The sequence below is a fragment of the Apostichopus japonicus genome, chromosome 4, assembly GCF_037975245.1.
Source record: "Apostichopus japonicus isolate 1M-3 chromosome 4, ASM3797524v1, whole genome shotgun sequence".
Taxonomy (NCBI): Eukaryota; Metazoa; Echinodermata; class Holothuroidea; order Aspidochirotida; family Stichopodidae; genus Apostichopus; species Apostichopus japonicus.
Window position 1 is genome coordinate 3,271,370 of NC_092564.1, and position 22,464 is coordinate 3,293,833.

Sequence of the window (22,464 nt, forward strand, 5' to 3'; positions counted from 1 at the left end):
GACGCGCGCCCCCCGGGTAAGAAAAAGAGAAGAGAAAAAAAGAGAAGAAAAAAGGAAAAAAGAGGGGGAAAAAAGAGGAGAAGGAGAGGAGAGGAAGGGAAAAGAAAAAGAAGAAAGAGAGAAAAAAGAGAAAAAGAGGGAGTAAAAGCAAAACGCGAAGACACCGGGAAGAGAAAGAGGAACAGTGACATCATTACAGCGCTGAAGGGTAGCCAGTGACGGATCAATGATTTCGTAAAAGTGTGACTCACCTTACCCCTTACACCGACAACTCCATTTTTTGGCGTTTCCATTTTCCTCTCTCACTAATGTTCTATATATATACTATATATGGTCTATCATAACGCGTGTGTAGAATTGTGCTATGAAACCAACTGTGGCTGGTATCGAACTCGACCGTGTCGTCGGGGAACATGACGCATTTTGGGATGGGGGCGACCGCCCGCCCCCCCCCATTCAGCATTTTTTAAATGATATCGCTAAGTAATTTCAAAATAGAAAGTGCTTAGAGGCAACTTACAAGGCCTGGGAAGTGTCATTTCCAGCGATCTGGGAGGCACATTCTACATCACACTTCCCTCTACTCGTGCAATTTTGACCGGTCTGTTAGGGGTTGAAGGAAGTTTTTTCTATGGTTGTCCATAGATGAAATTTTGTACAAGATTATGGGTATGTTTTGAAGTGAGTTTATTCACGAGAAATGTGAATTTTCAAATTCTGAACAAATATGGGGCTTAAAACCTTGAAAAGTGGGGCTGACGGGTATTGTGGGCCGCGACGTAGAATCACCTACTAAAGCAAAGACCCACAGGAGATGCGATCAGGTCGAACATGATGTGTGCCGGATTGACAATCTTCAAAAAGGTTATGGATGGAAAAACAACTATTAGGAAATACTTGGTTCTCAGGCAAAAAGTGTACATCTGGTTGGTCATTTCAAGCCCGAGAATTGCCGTTTCCGGTGATCTGGGGGGTTTCAAAACAAGAAATTTTCTTGTACGCTGCGCGCCAACCGATGGTGGCGCTCCGCTTAGATAGTAATTCGCGCCCCCCGGATTTGAAAATCCTGGATACGCGCCTGAATATGGTCGGGTTTTCCAGATTTCCGGAGCAGTGAACTGGTTGGTCTAGTGAAGCTTTGGTTTTTCGCATTATGACAAAAATTTAAATCAGAGAAAAACCAAAACTTAATGCAATATTACTATTAGTGAATTCAATAATTATGACATAAATGTAGACTTGACGTTAAGGAACTGTGGAAAATGGGCATTGCAGACAACAAAAACAGAAGTTCAGATTCTCATAACGGACAACATTAATGAATCTTCACTTTTTGCATCGCAAAAAGTCTTTGTCCAATCCCAAGCATGATTCATTTTACCTTTTATATCAAATGGTTATATTGATCGACTACAATGAAGTATAGGGAAATAATTACCTAAAAACCTATTACGTTGTTTGTTTTGAGAGTGAAATAAAACATTGTCAAAATGAAAGCTGGCTACATATTTCTAAAAAAACTTTCTAATGCATACGTTTCATCACACTATAGCCATATTTGCAAATGGCACCTCAATAAATGAATAGTAAAAGCATCAAAATAGGCTAACCGTGATGGCTTTGTTTTAACCTATATACAGTTTCTAGATTACATGTGAAAGAACATCAAACCTAGATTGGCCTATACGCAATCGAATGTAGATTATTGATGAAGTGTTTGCACATGTTTTTCTTTAGTAAAAACCCAATCTTATCTTATGTAGGTTAATGATAATATATTTTTGGTCACCTCTAAGTAGTGTGTGATCCTGCGTGGTTTCTGCTGAATTCTGAAGATGCTAGATCCCATCCAACTTGTCAGCATATCTTTGCAGAGTAATATTAGTTATCTGGGTTTTTTAACCGATCTCGGGATTTAAAACACGTAATAGTGTTGACATCGTTCACAATCAGGTGTGAAGGCGGGGGAGGGAAGGGGTGTAGTCATAGGCGTAGGAGCCCAGTTTGCTGGGGGGGGGGGGGCTGTAACGACTTGCCCGAAAAATATAACCAAAATTTGGTGAGGGGGGCTGCAGCCCCCAGCCCCCGCCTCCTACGCCTATGGATGTATAGTGGACTACAAGGAAAGGGGATGAGAATCGAGTGGGGATGATGGGGTCGGGGACAGGGAGTCTGGACGGGAATAGGCGCAGGGAGAGGAGGAGAGGTAGAAGTTGTGATGGATTTATTTCAAAGGAAAGTGTCAATTTATCTCTGTAAATGATGATATAGGTGTAGAAAGAGAAGACTCAGCTGATGGGTAAATGGACAGCGGGTCCTCCCCCACCCCACCCCTACCCCCCGAATTTTGCAAAGTAGGGGCTCTTCCCCCTATAACAAGTTGGGTAAGTTTTCGATCGGTCGGAAATTCCTAGAAAATATCCAGTGGTGGAGGGGACTGGAAGAGGGCAACCTTTCGAGCCTAGCGATGTGAGATATAAAAGTAGAGAGAGTTTTGTTCGACTGGACAAAATAAGCATAGCCTTGCAACTTCCATAAAGACAAAATGATCTCTGTCACTCTGGTTTAAAGGCATATTCCGGTAGCATGCAATGTGATAATAATATAACAAAGAAAAACCTTCCACACTTTTACTTGAAACCACATCTTTATATCTTGTTCCTAACTCGAGATATGACTATTGAATGTAGGCCTATACTAGCCTATTTTGAGTGACTAAATCGACCCATTCTTCTAGTTCTTCTAGTGGCAGGTGCTTAGCCGGGGGTGGGTGGGTGGGGTGCTAGCTCCACCTAAATATTTGTCTGCCTCTTCCAACAAATGGTCAGGGAATGTTTTGTTAGATAAAAGCCCCCCCCCCCTAGAAAAACGTTCCCCTTAAAAAAAAGCGTCTAGCTACTCCCCTGAGTGGATCACAGTAAGTGGTTTGTGCTGTAAAAGCGGCAAACGTTCTTCAAATGCTTTACTTTCCTAATACAATTTTTTCCACCTTGAACTGTGACACATGTGGAAGGCTGTCAATGTTCCCTGTATTCATATAGTTTTCCCCCGTGTTTGACTGAGTTATAGCATATAAACAATGTTCAAGCTTAAGTGACGTGATGACACTCTTCTGTTGCCAGATGCATTCACAAATTAAAAAAAGAAACTCCACCAATAGATATGGCTTTGACCATAAAGGTGCATAACATTTCAAGCATATGAAAGAATCGACTTCAACTACCGGGCTATCCCTTTAATAATGGTCCAGCCACTGCACTCTGCGCATCACACATACAAGGGAGTTGTTATGGAACACTCCCTGCACGTACTCATCACTGCACCACGCATTAAATAGAATTAATACGGGTATTAAATAGACCAATCACATCAGCGAATTTTGTTACCATGCTCAGTCTGAGCTAGTGTTAATCCCCCAGCGTGAGAGCAGTGTAGTTGTAGCTAGCAATCAAGGTACAACATACAACCCAATGGCACGCATGACAGACAAAGAACAATTTTTGCATGATTTTCGTCGAGAAGCGAACGATACTTGTAGGTTATTGACAAATGTTGACCCTCAATCCCAGTCCGATGTTTTATCAGTTCGCAATGCTTTGAACCGTCTTGTTATTCTTCGAAGAATGTAAGTTGTAGGTTGGCGCGGCGATCAGATCAGATGACCAAGTGAGAATCCTGCTGATGTGATTGGTCTATTTAATGCCCGTATTAATTCTATTTAATGCGCGTATTAATTCTATTTAATACCCGTATTAATTCTATTTAATACCCGTATTAATTCTATTTAATGCGCGTATTAATTTTATTAATGCCCGTATTAATTATATTTAATGCCCGTATTAATTATATTTAATGTCCGTATTAATTATATTTAATGCCCGTATTAATTATATTTAATTCCGGCATATGAAGCTGCATGGTGATTGGCTGAGAATTAATGCCGGTATTAAATAGAATTAATACCGGTAATAATTTTATTTCGTACGGACATTAAATCAGCAATTATTTCCCGTATATGGTAGGCCATACCAAATGTTGACCCTCAATCCCAGTCCGATGTTTTATCAGTTCGCAATGCTTTGAACCGTCTTGTTATTGTTGAAGTCATTCATTGTATGCAAGCGGAAGCATGTAACCTCCCGTTCAGTTGTCGAGATGGCCGACCCGACCCCTGTACATGCTGGACTTCTACAATAGTACAGAGTTGAGGTAAATGATCTAAACATTGTAATATACCCTTTCATTAGACGTGAAAGTAACACCTGCATTTATGTAGTGGAGCAACCTATCTTGCAAACAAAAGACGAACGCCATGTGTGAAATCTGTCTAACAATAAGCTCTGCAAGCCTGACAGTGAGATTGTGATCGAACATAGGTCGACGTTAGTAGTAAGTGTAAATATATAGTAATACTTAATAGTACTACGACAATAGCTTACTAGTAGCATGGTGGGCTCATAATTGACGCACTTAAGGACTGGATTGACGATGTCGGTCAACATAAAATCAAAATCACTCAACTGCATGCACTTTTCACATGTGTAGTTCCTTAGAAATGTAATGATCTCAAAATATTTATTGTTCTGTGCCTACGCAACGTACAATTGAGAAGAATTTGACCACAAAATGTCTGCTGTGTCAAGTTCTTTCATACCCCTAAATTGACACATTCGTCGATAAGCTAACTGTAGTGTAGGCCTAAGTATACATCCATTGACTTTGGATGCTGTTTGCTATGCTCTGAACCTCTAAGCTTAGATAGGTCAGGTCCCAGCGAGTAGTGGTATCATTTTGAAGTAATTTTGGTTATTTTTAGGGAGTAAGATTTCCAAATGTCCAAAAAATGTGTAAAACTGGGGGGAGGGTGTTAAAAGCTTAAAATATACCACAATCTAGTCAGCAAATAGCTCAAATGGATTCAAACTCATGAAATATGTAATTCTGCTTGACTACAAAAAGTTTTGGTGGCCTGCTGTATCGTTGCTAGTAATAATTGAAGGTGCGTCAATTACGGGGGTGCGTCAATTACGAAGCCTTGACTATACTACTAGAACTAACGCGACGGTACATTAATTATGATATTAAAAACAATCTGGATTAGCTTCGAGAGTCAATAGAGAAAAGGAGTTGGACATAGACATTCAGCCCAGTAATGCTTAAATTATTTTGTAACGGGTTTGGGGGAACATATTTAATTCACCATATCAATGTAAGTGAAAATTGAGAAGGTGCACTTCAACAAAAGCCTTCAACAAAAGCAACAAAGTAAAGGGTAAGACAAATAGTAAATTGGGCCTGAGGTAAATAGAATAGAACGTATATGCCTAATCCTCAGACTTGCAACAGTAAGCTCAGCCTACTGCCTATGAGTATAACTATAACTAGTATTAGCCTAGGTCTAACTTAGGCCTACTGTAACAGAGCCCATAAGACGAACAAGTTGTAACCATGGTATCACCAAACTTTGCGGCCATTGTTTGACTGCCACAAACAAGTCTGCTGTTGCGAGCAGGCCTTCCAAAGAATTTATAACAAAATCAGGCTATATTATTAATAGAGAGTTGCCCACAGAAATTATGTTCATGTTCAACTTAAAGCTTGAATATAATATGATGAAATGTGGCTACTATTTCTTTATCTTAGCCAAATATGAATATGTACAGTAGAAATAAAGAGGTTTAAATTAAACTTTCCTACTGACATTTCTTGAGTGATTCAAGTTCATCAACTTTGTTGTGGGAGCTTGTTGTTGCAAAAGCCAGTAGGCAGTGTAACATATATAGGCTAGTCTAATGACAGCTATACTTGTTAGTACTGTAGGTAAGCCTAGTTAAATATGTCTTACCTTTCATTTTCTATACTGTCATATTCTTCACCACATTCTTGCAATCCCATGTTTTGTTAACTACTTAATCAAGGGAGAGGCAGGGAAGGGGAAGGGGGAAAAGACGGGCTGAGGAGGAATACGGAAGGGGTGGAGGAAGTGGAGGGATAGGTGACTGAATGGATAGGAGAAGCGAAAGGAGAAATTCAGAGAATGGAAGAGAAAGTTCAAGGTAAGGGAAAGGGAAGGAAAATTTGAAGGGAAGGGAAAGTTGAAGTGAAGGGGACAGGGAGAGAAAGGAGAATGAAAAAAAAGTGGAAGGGGGCCTACAGTCCTTAAAGATCTGCTGTATAGGCCCCAACTGTAGCACGCTATCACGGAAAAGTTTCTTCAGATTACGTAATGGACCTGCCGTGGTCGTAAAATGACCTCTTTTTACCAATTAGTCTGCAACACGCCCCAAATATTTTTTCTTGTATGAGGGTCTTTGTATGAACGCTGTATGATTAACTAAAGTGTAGACATGAACTTATTTCCACACAGTGTTTACACAAAGAGCCAAATGGTGTTGAGAAGCTATGCAGGCTAATTGTACAGCCTGAGATCAATTCACGACCGTGGAAAGTCAATTACATAATCACAATACTTTCCTAGCTAAAGTGTGCTATAATTGGAGCCGATAAAGCAGATCTTTAACTACAGTACAAGTTTATTGTAATTTAACTATTCATGAGTGAATTAGACGGATTCATTTTATTCTCTTATAACCACAATGGAAAGACACTTTCATATTCAGTCTATGCATAAAAAAGTTCAAATTTTCATACTTTCCTTACTTTCATTTTTGGAATGAAACAAGTCGATCTGATGAATTCCTTTGAGATTATGGTATTGTATGTCGAAAATATCATCAAAGATTTAGGAAGATTAACACAAAGATACTGCTTCAGATAATTTTTTTTTATTAAATGTTTGCTGTACACATGTTCACTGTACACAAACAGGATTACAAACAGATGAAATATTTCGGTCAGACTAGATCTGTCTATCCTTCCTCTTTGTGAACTGTAAATTTAAATAAAATGCAAATTACATCGGTTCTGATGATGTGGTATTGCTCATTGCTTACCGGCAGATGTATTTTAAATGATAAGAAAAGGGTTTCTTTCAAATTGACATGTTTGCAACAAAGGGATGCTAATTTTTAGACTTTGCGACCAGTACCTATATTTGCAAGAAGAGTTGCTGCAAAATTTTGACAGCTGCTCAAGAATAATCCCTTTAATGCAGGTGTTATAACACCTGTTAAAAGTGGGAAAAAACATGAATGAACTTATCGTCCGTTTCCAAACCAGCTTTATCTGTAAAGCCAATAAAACAGCACCAGTCATATTATACGTAGCTCCGCAGCCCGTTCATGACTCAGGAGCACATCACTGCCATTTTAATATATCTGGAATCTCTGAAAATGTGATCAGACTTTATGGAGGAAGGTGAATCATGACATGTTTTTATTGTTATTAATATTATTATTAAGGCCTATGACCTGATTGATATGGAGACCCAAAGAAGACATATTGAAGCTGCATTAGCCAATTAATGATGGGAGTTTATTAGTCGCAAAAGTCTTTGTAAATGCTCTATCAAGCAAATCATACTGTGATACATCAGAAAATAGTTGGCACCATAACTGTACATGATGAAAGTAATTGTTCATTAGATGAGAAACTGTATGAGCTTCTGAACATAAGAAGAAGAGTAATAGATGCTACAGTATGCTTGAATATTATAAATGCAATTATGCACTTGTGTCAATGACATGATTGTTGACCTGGAGGTTAGAGCATATTGTCAAGGTGAAACCTGAAAGACAAGAACAGTTTTGCAATTTGAAATACAGAACTGTAATACACCATTATCAGCTTGAAGTGAACACATGTACAGTACTTATAAATCTCTTGTCAAATTGGTTTTGAATTTCTGGTTTTCTCCTGATGTATTATTCTACATTTTTAATATTTTAAATTTGATTTGAAATCCACTTTTTTTTTTTTTAGTTTTCTTTGTCGGGCATTGAATCTGGCAACATTAATGTCATTTGCACAGTACTTCACTGTACTGTTATATGTTACTGGAAGTACTGTTACATTGTGTCACAAGTTTCATTTCAGACTCTCACATACAGTGTATATAATTAGTGATTATTGATATGCCAGATATGCCCACTGTAGCATATGTTCTGAGAATGATTTTACTGTAACCTGGAATGTTGCTTTTAATAGTGTTATAATCACCTGCAAACTGGTCTGAGATTTGAATGTGTCCTTGTTCTTATTTACTCAATAACTTATAGGGCATAAATGATGAATTTGAATCGCCTTCTCTAATCTTTTTCACAAAAATGGTCAGTCTTGGAAGTAAATTTCTGAAGCTAGGAACAATTACTTTTATACAAAAACCACATGTAATATTATGCTTAAAGCAGCATTTTGCATCCTTTTCTATGATTTTTCTCAACCTCACTGATTCCACTTTGCCATAACGACATACATAACTAGCTAATCTATTTATATTTTACTTCAAATGGTGGCATAAAAGTCGCAAAATTTGCAACTTTCAACTTTGTTGTTCTCCAAGATATTTTCCGTTGGGAACCCAATAAACCTCGCCCATAATATGAATATTTAAACACTACGAACGTCATTGACAGATACGTAATATAACACCAAGCTTGATTTGTGTACAGTCTATATAGCAGTTGTACCAGGGAGTTGCATAACAACTCCTTGGTACAACCAACGCGAAGTCTTGAATCTATTTTTAGCAACGGCTCATAACTAAACCTGCATCTCTGATTGGTTGAATTCAAACTAGTGGGTTTGGCGGAATTGTATACGATTAATTTTAACTGTGAAATTTGTCGAGGACACTCTTCTCATTTATCGACATAAATCGTTAATTACTCGCTAATTAACGCTCTTGGCAGGGTGAAACTTGGATGGTATCTTAGATTGCTGTTTTATGATTGATACATGTAAAAAAATCGATGCACATGTTAAAAAAGTGGAAAAAAGCGACCCAACGCAAAATGCTGCTTTAACATGAACACTGAAACCTTAAGAAAGTAAGGAATCCAATAACCATTTTCAGCTCATTTAAAAACTAAAATTTGGTTGAATAATTTTTGGTGCCATACGGTAGACTACTTTACATGCTTGAATAACCCTTCTACCTGTGATGAATTTAAATTTTATTACGTCGCTATGGAGGAGAAACGAACCACAATATGAACAGTACCTACAGTACACTAGTACACTGGCACCAAACAATTTCGTGCCTAAGTTTGAGTTCAAGTTTGATTGACATTCCGGTGGAGTTTTGAAGTCCGACATAATTCTCAGCTTTCATTGTATCGAGACTGAATGTCTAATGAAACACCATCTGCCTAGACTTACTCTCTGCCCTGACATACGGTGCCTCATTTTATTATCTGGACGACCAAGAACTCCAAAAGATGAAGCCAAACAGGAAAAAAAAAAAAAATTGATCTTACCAAGTTGCCGGTCTTCACCCCCCTAGTAACATGTCATGTGATTCACATAATGAATGACTTTGTATTATAGAGTTATGTTCCATTGGTAGTATTATGTATCTGTGTTTTAGTAACTGACAGTACAGTAAGAATAATTGGGTTTTTGAAGGATTAAACGACCTCATTTCGAGTCAAAAACCCAGGCTCCAAGTTTCGACTCCAGTTGGCTGCAAGGTGTTCTAAGAGGTGGACGACAGTTTCTGTGTGTTTGTACGTATACGTACATTATCAAATCCTGCTCAGAATGATCTGATTTTAATCAAACTGTCAAGTTGGACAAGCATTGCATGATGCAAGCTTCAGAAGGATTCAGATGGCATCAAAAGGATTACCTGATGAAGCTTCCATTTTAACGGAATGGAATTTTAAGCATATTCAAAGCACATTGAGAGCCTGGAAGTAAATATATCAGGAAACAGAGTTTGGGGAGAGAGGGAAGAAGCGGGATGGGGTGGGTGCTTGTTTACAATGTGAAGCGAATGTTTCATTGTTGCATTGATTGCGGGTTTGCTGCGTAAAAATTCAGTGATGTTTCTAATTCAGAGTTTGCTGTGGGTCAGAAATCACTGTCATTCCGAGTAGATGTTGAAATATCAGGTTAACAAAGTCACCAGTTTTTACGAGTATAAACTAAAAACATTAGACATGGTCATGTACATGTTTTCAGTACTTAACAAGCAGTTGCCTATTAAACCTCTCCATCATTTGCAAAATTTGGAATAATTTTGGGGGGACAGGTATAACAAGTTTGACATACATTCAACTTGGGCAGATACAACCCACATGCATGTATAGATAACCATTTTTGTTGCCAAAGTACTTAAAATTTAAATAGTAACACTTACAACAGTAATACAACATACAATAATAATGATCATAATAATAGAAGTTTAACCATTACAAAACACAATGCAACTTATTTTTCTTTCAGTAGGTGCCCGAAAAATTCTCAGCATATTTGCCAAAATTGTCACAAATATATTTGGTTGGGGGGCTAAAGCCCCCCAGCCCCCCCCATCCTACGCCTATGCAAATCAAACTCTTATGGATCCATTTTCAGAATAATTTCAGTTTTTTACTGTATCTTAATTGTACATCAATTCTACCTTTGGCCACTCTACAACAGTTTTTGCACTCCGAGGAGTATATATAGCATACCCTCCCCTGCTTGCTATAAGTGGGGAATGCCTACAAGTTACTATGGTCTGTATATGCCACAAATTGTAAACATCCAAACCAGGTAATTTTCTGAGTGTCACTGCTTTTGTTTCAAATGAATGCAAATTTGGTACAGATTTCCTCTGGACAGCGGTTTCCTTTTGGTTAGATCACTAAAGGAATATTATACTGATAAAATAATGTCTGTACCTATATCAGTTACAACTATACTTCAACCTCTCTTTATAGCCCTACTGTACCAGTTAGTCTCTGAGAAAACATGAAAAAAAAAACATGCTGGAAACACCTTCTCTCTCTTATTTTGATATGCTTGAATTGATTGAACAATATGCATCTTCAGTTTCTGACAATCATTTTAATATACATGTACCAGGGAGCTGCTACTCTAAGCTCCCTGCATGTACTATGAATCTTTCAAATTACAGCTTTCATACAACTGCATTCCTGACCATCTTTAACTTACTGTCCATAAAACTCTAACAAGCATTTGTGGATGGCATTGTACGGAATTAGTGTTAAAAGGTAGTTAAAATTATTTAACAGTTTTCCACACTCAAACACTACCAACGGAAGAGTCCAGTATTAGCATTGTGTTCTAATTCCTCCAAGTAGCTATAGATTTATAACAAAATACGTAAGCGAATGTAAGAGATTTGAGTGGTATTTGCAACAAAATGACCAACATCCAATGTTCAAAAAATAAACAGGAAGCTTTAAATCAAATTTGCTCCCTAATTTATCTCATTCATTGTTGACTCATATGTGTAGCTTGTCCCCCCCCCCCTCCCTCTCCCTTCCCAAACTGATGGCACATATGTCATGCAAATTTAAATGTCAAGCACTGGTTGAAAATGCACAACGAGAAAAAGCAAACATGCAAATTTGTTTGGGGATCTAGTACAAAAATTAGACTCGTTTGGGTTCTCATGATCTTGTTACTACTAGTATTAATTAACAGCTCCATTCTCTAAAATTGGCAAAATGTTGTCATGCCCTAGTTACTCTCAAATTATCAGATACATTTCTCATTTTTACATTCAGCTTGCTATAAAACATTGTCCTTCAAATCTAGAAAACAAAATTTTGTTGCACAAAATCGTCAAATTGCAATATAAGTGCAAAGATAGCAGTTATTGTACACAGGAAATATAGTATTTGATATACCTGTAAGGGACAAATTTCAGAAATTTTCAAATTTTCTACACAAAATCTGAACACTGAATTATATGCCCTGATCTGCATGCTACTAAAAATAAAGCGTGCATACCAAGAATAAATCAATATACATGTATTTATAAGGTTTGAAAGTGTTTGTAAAACCGATGCTATTTGAATAAACCAAATGACAATGTGATGTTTGTGTGTACCTGTATTTGTTAAAGCCATTTAGTACTATAATATACATCATAGAGCGCAGAACAAATTCATGTGTACTGAATGTGTACTGCTACACAAAATCTGAACACAAAATTATAAGCCCTGATCTGCATGCTACTAAAAATAAAGCGTGCATATCCAGAATAAATCAATATACATGTATTTATAAGGTTTGAAAGAGATTGTGAAACCAATGCTATTAGAATCTAGACCGAATGACAATGTGATGTTTGTTTGCACCTGTATTTGTTAAAGCCATTTTTCAGTATACATACAGTAGATATACATTAAAGCAGCAGAACCAATTCAGGTGTACTGAATAGTAATAAAGAACTCATATGGCAAGATTCAAACACCAAACTACAGTATTAGTCATCTGTTAATGTCCACTTATATCAAGAGGGGGAAATGAAAACTTGTTTGTTTTGATAAATTTGTGAAGCCATATTTAGTAGTATAATAGTACATCATAGAGCGCAGAACAAATTCATGTGTACTGAATAGGACAAATCATTTTTTTTTTTTTTGTAATCTTTTTTTTGCTACTGTATTCATCGTCCAAGCTACTAAATATATTAGTCATTTGTAATGATCAATTGATAATGGACTAAATGAAAACTTGTTTGTGTTTCTAAAGCAGCTTATAAGAAAGGTTTTTTTTTTTTAGTTTGCATTACTGACTAACTATATGGTCAGTGTAGAAGTCCAATAATGGTGTTTCTTGAATTCCTGGCTTTTATTCTTTGTACCTTGCAAATTGCATTTGGGGAGGCCCGGGGAATCAGGGAGAGTCCATATGGACATTTTTGGCAGGCATTTGTGCCCTCTTTGGAGACGATACATTATAGAACCAATTCACAGTTACTTAAAGGCATATCCTGTCAAAAACTCTTTTATTGTATACTGCAAATGTCATTCTCCTAGCTCTTCTAGCCATCTAAAAATGGTCACTTTTATCATGCCAGGTATAATTGCCCAAAAAATTCTCAAATTTCTTTAAATGGATTACGTCTCTCCTAAGAACTTATCCAGAAAATCTAGGAAAGTCGGACTTAAACACAGATGGAGAGATGTTCTCTTAAATATAAGGAAACCCACTAGTTCTTGGGCGGGCATTAAAGGATGTGAAGACTCGCCCAAAAAGAAACGTCAAATGCCAGTAATTTAACCTAGTTTCTAGTGAGGTGTAACAGAAGTGTTAGACACCAGCATCGATCCCAGAAAATACACACACAGCTTGCTACCGTCGGTAATTTACACTAGTGTACAGTCAGTACATACAGCTGTGGTCAATACCCACAGCACAGTGTATAAACGATACAGCGATAGACATCTCAGGTCCAGCCAAAGATAACAAGGTATCACGTTTCATTACTGTCTGCATTTTGTAGCAACACAAACAAAACGTCACTTGCAAGCAACAGAAAGTTAACTTTTTCAGATGGCCGCACACGGTTTGGGGCGAGTCTTCAATGCCTTTAAGATCACTTCATTTTCACTGTGATAATTGTCCTGCTGTATCTCAGAGGGAAATAGCAGCACTAAATATTTCAGGTTTGGGTCAGTCTGCTATTTCATGCAAATTTTGCAGCCTGGACATGGTTATCAGAGGATGTTCAATATGGAGATTTAATGCCAGTCCCTGCAGGGATAGATTAAATGTTGAGTAAGAGAACCCTGCCTCGAACAGTAATCTGAGGAGGCCATTCACAGTATCTTGTGGATCTTGCAATGTTACGTTTATATGTAGCGTGCTATTTAGAAACAATCTGCTTTGTGTGTTTGCCTAAAGAAATGTGCAAATAATTATTGTATAGAACTTGACCTGATTATCCTGACTGTTTTCTCTTTTGGGTTGAAAGATGGCTTGTTTAGAAGCTGGAAATGGTGGTGCCTGCTTGCAAGCATTATTCTGAAGTAGGGCACATTTGGGGCCCAGGGTACAGCAGTATAGGTCAGCGTAATACTAACAATATGCGGCCGTGAAATTGCCCGGAAGGGGCTTTGACATGCATTTACCTTTGCCGTGAGCAATTTTGGGTAATCAATCTACAAAGGAGGTATTAAGAAACATTTTGAATATTTTATACATAATGGTAATAATTAGGGCAAATAATAGCATTACTCACAGGCCTTTGATTAGAAGCTCATTTTAACATTAGCGCACTTTGATTGGGCCATAACCTACATAAAGAAAGATTCGCAGTTCGTTCACCTCAGTTTTAATTAAGTTAAGAAACTATGAAAAGGGAATAAGTGTCGTAATTTGGGTTAAATAAATTGTCACGGGATGCTTAAGAGGAGGATAAGGGGGAGAAGAGGGGGAAGGTGTTACAAGGCGAAGGGGTACACAATGGTAGAGCATATTTATAAGGTGAAGGCACTGTAGTTAATGTCTGTCTAAAATGCTAACAGTGAAATTGGTCAGTGATTAACAAGTTTCTCTGTCAGATAGGAAAGTTTCTTATACAGGGCAAAGTGTGGACCTACATGCAATGTTAATGTTACATATATTTGACATTTATATGAAAAATAAGAAAAATTTGAGGATCAGGCAAATAGTTGGGACATCCCATGCTGTATCTCTCTTTTACCGATCCTTCCAATGAGTTTTGACAAAGTGGGACAACACATCATCCATGCCATATGTCCCACCCCTTGTTTGTCCTCCTTATGATGGGTTTTGACAAAGTGGGACAACACATCCATCCGATATGTCCCATCCCTTGTTTGTCCTCCTTCCGATGGGTTTTGACAAAGTGAGACAATACATCATCCATCCGATATGTCCCATACCTTGTTTGTTCTCCTTATGATGGGTTTTAACAAAGTGGGACAACACATCATCCATACCATATGTCCCATCCCTTGTTTGTCCTCGTTATGATGGGTTTTAACAAAGTGGGACAACACACCATCCATAACATATGTCCCATCCCTTGTTTATCCTCCGTATAATGGGTTTTGACAAGAGGATACACAATTGACCCCTCATTTCTGATATATCTGATGAATTGAACTGGGCGGGACACCACATCATCCAGTCCCACATACTCTGTTTCCATCATTTCCGATCTTTCAAATGAACTCAATGTTAACCCGTTTGTGAAGTATTTCTGATTTTCTGACTAGAATCACGGTTTGCTTTTCTGCTGGTTGTAAAGTGAAGATTATGAACAAGAAGAAGAGATCTTTCAGTAAGTAAAGAGAAGAAAAGAAACGCAATAAAAGAACTTTAAAAAAGGCAAAAAAGCTCTTGATTTGAGAACAAGAAAACGTTTTCATTTTGTTTCTCTTTGTTATATTTCCTTTGAAAATGTCTTCCATAGTGTCAAGCGTGAACATGAAAAGCAATACTGTAAGGTCTTAAATAACACTCACGGTCAAGTACCTTACCCAGGTCCCGCCCTACTGACTCTTCCTCCATGGAAGTTTATAGTCCATGATTGACAGGTTGGAGCAATCGAGCCATTCAGGACAAGACGTGGCTCTAGAGAGTGAGTTTCTCCTCTCTGGCTCGGTTTTCCAAAAACGAGACTGCTTGTCTGTGGTGAGGCCAAACTACTTAACAACCTTTGTCAGAAGTATGAATGCCAATGTTTGTATTAAATCAATACATGTTCTGCTGGTTGTAAGATGAAGATCTAGATCAGAAAGAGGATGCTGTCCATGATTTCGTCGTTTCTTGGTATTCGTTCGTGAAATTACAAAATTTTGAAATAAATTTGATCTCTGGGATTTTTATGATATGAGACTTTTTGTGGATTGTTTAATTGAGTTTTTTTCTCTTCTACAGTAAATGTTAGATAGGTTAAATGGTGTACAGACTATGCAGTAGGACTATATGTGTACTCAGAGTACTGCAGTAGGACTATATTCCCAAAGTGTACGCAGAGTACTGCAGTAGGACTATATTCTCAAGGTGTACTCAAAGTACCGCAGTAGGACTATATTCCCAAAGTGTACGCAGAGTACAGTAGAAGGACTATATTCCCAAAGTGTACTCAAAGTACCGCAGTAGGACTATATTCCCAAAGTGTACGCAGAGTACAGTAGTAGGACTATATTCCCAAAGTGTACTCAGAGTACAGTAGTAGGACTATATTCTCAAGGTGTACTCAAAGTACCACAGTAGGACTATATTCCCAAGGTGTACCCAAAGTACCACAGTAGGACTATATTCCCAAAGTGTACGCAGAGTACAGTAGTAGGACTATATTCTCAAGGTGAACTCAAAGCACCACAGTAGGACTATATTCCAAAGGTGTACTCAAAGTACCGCAGTAGGACTATATTCCCAAGGTGTACTCAAATTACGAATAGGAATGAACTATATTGTCTGTCCTGGGAGACTTAGAGTACTTTTAAGACAGCATTGAAGAAGCTCGAAAAGCGCAACCATTTTGACGTTACGAATAACAATCAGCTGCATCAAGATTGAATGGATACAAACCTGACCAATGACGCAATCTTCCTGCACGAGGCAGTTTGTGAAAAATCTCTTATGACACTGAAAACAATTTAGCAGACTGCAGGCTCACCCCTTGGTGCACTCTTATTCGCCTTTTTCATGATAGAGTAGGGAATATTTTATTTATATTGCAAAAATGCTATACAATTAAATTGGCAATTAACTTGATAAACAAGTGTAAAGATGTATAATAGGTTTGTCTCCAGGAACTAAAGAAATTTACAAGAGACAAATTCAGAATCGTCAAAACTGCTGTACAAAATATGAACAGAAAATTATTCCCCGTAGAGCACTTCCTCACAATGGTTTGTCTACTAATTAGTGCCACACAAAGGTAAGCCGTACTAACAATCGATCCGGCAACTTTATTATATGTTGTCAAACCTTATTAAAATTCACATATTTTCTTTCAAGAATTCAATATGTATTTCATCGTTGGTACATATTTGTGGCTGCTCATGTCTTGACAGAGGATAACAAAATAAAACCTGGGCAAATCTATAGGGTGTCACTGCACACTGTTATATTCCCTACAAGAGCAGTGGCGGAGCGTCCATACAGTCAGAGGGGGCGGATGCCCCCCCCCCCCCGACGGACTCAAATGGACTGCTGGCACCCTTTTCAGCTTTTTACCACTTTTTACTTATTCGCGATTATTGACTTTTTTTATAGCGCTCTCAAATACCTATTGACATTTGTCACATTTTGTTGTTGGTGTAATTTTCTGACGAAATGACGATGACTCTTATTTATTCGTTGTTTATCTGCAAATTAGCAAGGCCCGGAAAGGGTCATTTCCAGCGATCTAGGGAGTATCTTTACTCAAAACTGTCTATACGCTCTGCGCCAACCTGTGGTGGCGCTCTGCTTAGATAGTGTCGAAAGCGCCCCTACAGACCATTCACGCCCCCCCTGACCAATACCCCTAGCTCCGCCACTGACAAGAGCTGTATCATTTAGCAATATTCCGCCAAGTTTTATGTTACGGCAATGATAATGATTTGTGAGGTCAGACCTACTTTCTCTGACCTAGTCTTTGATGTCTCTTGATAGTACAGAAAAATCAATTTAATAGATTAGTCGAAGTTAATTAGTATCTCAAAAAGAAAATGTTGTAATACAAAACTTCAACAGAGAAGGTTTGAAACTTATCTTTGCAACTTTAATAATCATTTCAAAAATATGGAAAGTACATGTACATTTCTAGTATGGAAAGTACGAGTGACCAATTAACGTGTTACAATCTCTGTCTTAGCAAATTTCCCAAAGTGGGTTTTTACTTTATTGATGCAGTGCATGCACACTGTGGATGTTTAAGCTTGAGAGCATCAAGCGATTGATTTTGAAACCTATTACGGTAGATTTCAAGTAAACATTTAACAGAGCTACTATTGCTCCAATTTAAATTTGGTGCATATATAGACATTTTATTAAATGAGTTAATACATCAGTGTACACTTTACTTATAGTGTATGAGTTTGCAATTTATTAGTATCAGCCTATGTTTGACTTTGACATTGGACTTTCCTAATTTAGGCTCGAAGAAAAGTGGATGTTTCTCATGAGATGCCTTAAAAGCACTTAAGCTCATTTGCCTTCAACTTTTTCACAAATAGTTTTAAGAGCAAAGATTTCTCTCAGGGAATTGGTTAGGCGGAGAATGTTTTTAATCTTTGTGTTTCTGCAAAGTTATGAAATTCCTTTCGATGTGCAGAAGAGTCTGCAAAAGGATAGGTAATAGATACTCATACCGTATGTGCTATAGTGTGGAATGGCTTATCTCTCTAGAGACAACGCAAATTAACTTAAAGCATCTGTTTATGTCTACAAATTCGGTAGGTATTCAAATACTATGAACTGCATACAAAACCTACTAATTTTCTCACCAATGCGAGAGTGCAATTGATAAAATTAAGTTTCCATCGTAGATATTTTCAATAATTGAATGCCATGTAGCTCAAATCAATTCAAGAGTCCATTCAATTCCAAAGATTTCACCACGCAACATATTTTCACAGTGATGGTTATCGTATATATTCCTAAAGCAAAATTTTCTTATTCTTATTCTTCGTTGTTTGCAATGAAACTAATTGCCTTCTATAGACTGCACTGTTTTGTCATTTTAGTTTTTGAGTTTGATAATGATGAAATCATCCCCAAAATGCTTTAAAGTTACGTCATTACAGTAGATTCATAACATTTCAAAGACTTGAGAGTTCACATAATGTTGTTTATTCTCTGTGGTATTCAAAAACAGATGCACAGTTTTATAGAAATGAATAGGAAGCAAAAACAGTGAGCACTTGGGAGTCTAATGGGCTTGGTTGCTAATAGCAACTGACTAAGCAGTCTTAGGAGGGTCCTATGTGTGACATTTTAAGAGAAATTTGGAGAGAAAAAGAAAATAAGGAAGAAAAAATCAAACAGCAAATAATACAGATGGAACAGGAAACAGAAGAAAATTTATTGCGAGATTTATAAGATGGGTGAGGATTTTTGGATTGTAAATTTTACTCCTTGTGTACGTAATGCACAGCTGTAGTGACATTTACATGTAGAGTGTCTTTTTACGAAACGACAACCAAGTTTTACAAGACTCTAAAGATGCAATTATATGTATTGTATAATTATAGTAATGGACGGGATAGTACAATGAGTGGTTTAATCTCCTCTTCAAATATATATACACATATACACCTTTACGCAAGGGTACAACCACCTTTTCTGTATGGGAGAAGGGGGAAGGGATGGTTGGTTGGTTGGTAATAAGTCATCCAGGGAAAGGGAGGGGTGTCCCCCCTGCTTCAACAGGAATTTTGGTAACATTTCGTTTGAGACATTTTGGTAAAATGGAGGGTGCTTAATTACATGCAGAATGGGGCCAATTTTTGGCAACTGTTGAAATAATGTTGAAGAATTTTTGACTGTTTAGGTTGTACCACATATATTTATGTAGCTGTTCACTAGTGAGTTTTGCAACATTCTCTCTACCAGTGGGGGGAGGGGGGGGAGAGGCAATGGCTAAACCCCCTACCTCTTTCTGAGTGGGATGCGAGGCTTTAGCCCCCAGAACTATATGTTGTATCGCCCATCATACAGTAAGTAGCATAAAAAACAGAAGTGTAGAAAAAGTTAAAAATGCCACAAAAATTACATGTTAGTGTTGAAAAACACAAAAGTAAGGACCATATAGGTCAGTGTATTCAGGTTCAGTACCTTAATGTGTTATGAATGTGTACCAAACATCCTTATTTACTGCAAAACCATTAAATATTAAGAAATCAAATTATCAGATTATGAAACGGAATTTATACAACCATTTGTCTTCTTCTCTCAATGACAATGTTTTTTTTGTGTTTGGCTGTCATTTTCTTGAATTTCCAAACTTCTGCGTATTACTCAAAACAAATTTATATAGAATCAATAAGATGTATACCATTCCATTGGATTCTCAATACTTTGCTACCCAGACACTCTTCAAAGAAATATGTATCTTATCACACAGGGAAGAATTTTATTTATTGAATATTTATTGTTAAGAGATATAACATCATTTGAAAGTTGAAAAAAGTAAGCCCCCTCCCAAAACTGCTTGGATTAATTTTGGGTTACAACTCGGAGTTTGCTGGTTCAAATCCCATTCTAGCCATTTATTTCTTTGTTCTTTTCTTTTGTTTCTTAATTCCCCAGTCCGTTTTTCCATTGTTCGATTTACTTTAAATATGGATAAACTTTGTTTTGTAAGGTTGCTATTTAATTTGTTGAAATTGAATTAAGCTGGCAATAAAAAAAAATCCAACCAAATTTTAATTTCGGAAGAGAAACTAATTGACCAGTTGAATCGATTGCAGCTATATGAGATCTTTTGTTTAATAGCTTGATGATTTTGATGGTTCGTTCCCCGATTTCGAAGATGATCATGAATTTGGTCACGTTTTGTCGCACTTTGCATCTGCTTCACTGCTGTTCTCATTTCTGCTATATATACCAATCTTGCTTCATCCCCATCTCAAGCAGAAATGATTATTCAAATAAATTAACTGTACTGACAAAAACATATGTAACCCAATGTTCTTGAAAGCAGCTCTTTACACTTGAACAGGCATGCGTAAAACCTTTAAAAGTACATCAAAATGATTCTCTTCAACAAACTGTTTTACCAGAAAGGGGAAAAAAAATATTGGTTTGGCCTGTATGTGCCAATTCCATTAATGAATGAATGCGATTGCTGTTTTGCTATGAATGAGTGATTTTTCAGATCCTATGAGAATTTTTCGACAAACTCCACTTTCATTAGGTCTCAAAACCTTCCCCACGGTGGTGACATGCACTTTTGTCATCTCGCTTAATTTGCTATTCCGATTCCGGTAAACGTTTGTCGTATTGAAGCATAACTCACCTACAGTTAACTTAATGACCCATTCATACTTCAAATAATACATTCAACCACATGGATACATCTAGGCAATACTACGTACTATTTTTAATTACCATGATCGTTCCTTTCACAAACAATTTTTTTGAGCTTTTGTGTAGTGGACTGTTCCATTGATATCGAAGGGTATGTCATCCGTGAGTGAATGAAGGAGATCCCCGTGTGAGCGATTTTTTTTTTCATAATATATTTTTTATTATTAATGAAACCGGTAGGCTAGCATGACTCATACACTGGTCTCAGTCAGGGGGAAGCAACCAATCAACGAGCAGCATAGAGGGCTTGGTGAAACAGTTGATGAAGGCAAGACGGGATTGCCGTCACGATTGTTTAAGAGCACTGTGTCGATGGTTTTGCTCTCGGAAACAGATAAGGGATTATTTGTAGACTTTTGTTCTGAAGAAACAGCAGAGGTATGTACAATCCTTTATTTGTCATCGTATCAGAAATCTAAGCTGGCAGAAAATTGAAGTTCTCTCTGTGAGTTGAAAGACATGTGGTTGACTTGCTCCTAAGGAAACAGAAGATTGTGAAATCTTTGAATTTTTTTTTCATAGTATTTTAAATAGTTGGCTTATTAAAGATTGTAGAGCTTTGATATGGATTCCAATTTTTTTGAAGACCCAGCTGGGGAGGAAACTTGAGGGTATACATACGACTTGTTTCCTTACTTTTATCATGAAATTATATGTCATATATGTACTTTTGATAATCATAGAGCTTTTATTCCTATCTCATATATCAGCAAAAAAGGTTATTTTACATAAAGTCAATTAAAAATGTTTGCAGTTCAAATAATAAACAAGTTATATACAAAGTAATTCTTGCAGTTTGGGGGGGGGGGGGGCAATGGTTATTATTTTGAAATTGTGAGAAATGGAAATTTTAAAGTCTTATTTAATTGTAAAAACTACTTTATGAATAATGTATTCTTCATGGTTAACTTTGTAGTACAAGTTTATTTATTTTGAAAAAGTTTCTCTCAAGAAAAGGAAAGAAATGCCTGTTGAAACTACAAAGTCTGAAAACGAATGTTTTTTTTTTTATGTCAAAACTTCAAGAGTTTTGTAGGTAAAACACAGATGAAGGATGAACTGTGTCTAGTTGATCTTTGATTCAAGCCATGTTTATTCAAGTTGAGATCATTGCTTTTGGGGTTTTAAAAAAGGTTATAGTTAGTTCACTGTACATACAGTTAAAGATCCAGGGTTCGAACAAGTTTTTGGACCAATTTTCCAAACAATTTTTACACAAATATATCATATTTTTACGATTAAAGATGGTACATAGAATGACTTGGATTTTCTCTATATACTTGGTTAAAGTTGTAGACAAAGTTGTTTGGATACATACAGTGCAGTGTGTATGGTATACTGCTTTGTTAGTTTTTATTTATTAGTATGTAATTTGTTCATCAAACTGCATGTATTTTAAACAATCAGCTGATTAAAGGGTGTGAAGACTCGCACACAAAGAAAGGTCTCATGCCGGTAATCTGACCTAGTTGCGAATGAGGTGTAACAGAAGTGTTAGACACCACCATCGATCCCAGAAAATACACACACAGCTTGCTACCGTCGGTAATT

The 22,464-nt window shown here is 37.1% G+C and overlaps 1 protein-coding gene across 3 annotated transcripts in view; it reads left to right on the plus strand.

The window, feature by feature from the left end:
• The first annotated feature begins 4,190 nt into the window (after positions 1-4,190).
• The window catches only part of LOC139966160 (thrombospondin type-1 domain-containing protein 7A-like), a 198,940-nt gene continuing 180,666 nt past the window's right edge, over positions 4,191-22,464 (plus strand). Inside the window, exon 1 of one of the 3 annotated variants that reach the window (XM_071968908.1) lies at positions 4,191-4,209. The gene's annotated coding sequence lies outside the window, so the exon portion shown is untranslated. Of the gene's footprint in view, positions 4,210-4,299; positions 4,390-21,148; positions 21,292-22,464 lie in introns of those variants that run through there. The other 2 variants (XM_071968909.1, XM_071968907.1) reach the window with 2 other exon arrangements.